Raw genomic sequence first — 1,751 nt, 5'->3', positions numbered from 1 at the left:
GCTCCGCTTTTTCCCTGGGGGGGGGGGTTACTCTGTTTTATCGAAATACTTCGTTTACTTTGAACTCACGTTCATTGTTGGCCATATCTCAGACCTTGCTCTCTTCATTCGTTATTCCACTTGATCTCCTGTGCTTGTCCTGGTCGAATTAGCTTGTACCCGAAGGTCACTCAGCGGCAGGACCATCAGGGCGGAGGGAAGCCTCTATTCTCCAGCATCAAGCCGTCGAAGAGGCTAACCCTCAAAAGCCCTCTGGCCTGGAACCCATCACAAGGGCTCCGTGGGGGTGCCACTTGAGGCAGCACCCCTCCATGCTGCTGGTGTACTAATCGCCTCCCTGTGAGCTGGGGAGAGCGAACGCCATCGCCAATCCACAAACCAGAAGTCCCAATACCTTAATGTTTTTTGTCGATACATACACCGAGTCCCCAGGCTGCAGAGCCCATCCCTCCACCCTTCTCTTGTCAGCCTGAGCCTTGTAAGCCTCTTTGGCCGCTTCCAATGTCTTACATAATAAAGGCCAAGAGTCTTGAAGTTTTTGACACCACTGCACAGCATCCCCCAGGCCCAAGGTAACTCCCTCGAGAAAAGGCGGTGGGCTGTTATAGCCATAGAGTGCTTTGAACGGGGACATGTGTTATCATAGCAAAATTCAGCCAGGGGAAGTAAGTCTTCCCAATCATCCTGCTGGTAATTGGTGAAACAATGCAAATATTGTTCCAAAGTCTGATTCACTCGTTCGGTCTGTCCATCAGTCTCTGGATGATACTCCAGACAATGGACTTGCCTGGCCCCAGAGCTACTTCTTTCAATCTCAATCTCTAATCCTATCACTCTGATCTCATCTTTCCTCCTCTCATTCCCTACGTAATAAAAAGTTCTGACTTCTACTATTTTCCCATACCCTAAGCCAAGGTGGTTCATCAAGCAGTATTGTTTCTGTTTTGATTAGTTTAAATTAGCAATCCATTAGTCCTTCAACCACCGGAGAAGTAATCAGGAACCAAACCCAAATCGTACTTTGCATCTAGAAGAGAATCTCCAGGCTCTTTTGTCCACTCCTGGAAACCCTGTGCAAAGTATCCAAACGACATTGTTTTATCCCTGGTTAAATCTCATCAGTTTTTTGTTCTGAAGGACCCCTCAAATTAGCAAGCCATCTGGATACATTTTGGGGTATAACTAGCCCAGCGCAATTCCACTGCTGTGTTCATGTTGTCTCAGGTGCCTGCCAGACCACACCCCCAGTATACAGGGTCCTTCCTCTCTGTGAAGCTCTAGTCGTTTCACCATCTCTCCTTCACGGACGTCTTCAGGAAAGGTAGCTATCGCCTCAGCCGTATTTATTGTACTGTTTTTATGATGTTATTCACCCTGAGCCCTCTTGCAGGATGGGCGGGCTATAAATACAAGTCTCTCCTTATATAGAATTCTCTTTTTGTGTGTATCTTTTCTGAACGTTCCACTCGCTCCCATAGCCTTTGGCTCCCTGACCTGTCACTCAGAAGTTGTCCCTATCCACTGGCTGCATTGCCTGAGTCTCGCCTCCAATATTCTAAATAGTTTGCTGTTCCTCTCCCCCCAATACCCAGTTGGAACACAGAGATCATTTGCATATGCAGCCAGATTGGCCTTTGCCTCTAACATTCTAAACAGTTTGCTGTTGCTGTTGGGAGTCATTGAATGTGTCCTGAGGTAAAATACATATCCCAATCTTCCCTTAAATGGTCACTGGAGTTGCCAATCTCCCT

This window comes from Gekko japonicus, unplaced genomic scaffold (assembly GCF_001447785.1).
Source record: "Gekko japonicus isolate JY-2015 unplaced genomic scaffold, Gekko_japonicus_V1.1 scaffold100, whole genome shotgun sequence".
In the NCBI taxonomy this organism is placed as follows: domain Eukaryota; kingdom Metazoa; phylum Chordata; class Lepidosauria; order Squamata; family Gekkonidae; genus Gekko; species Gekko japonicus.
This window is presented reverse-complemented; position numbering follows the sequence as displayed.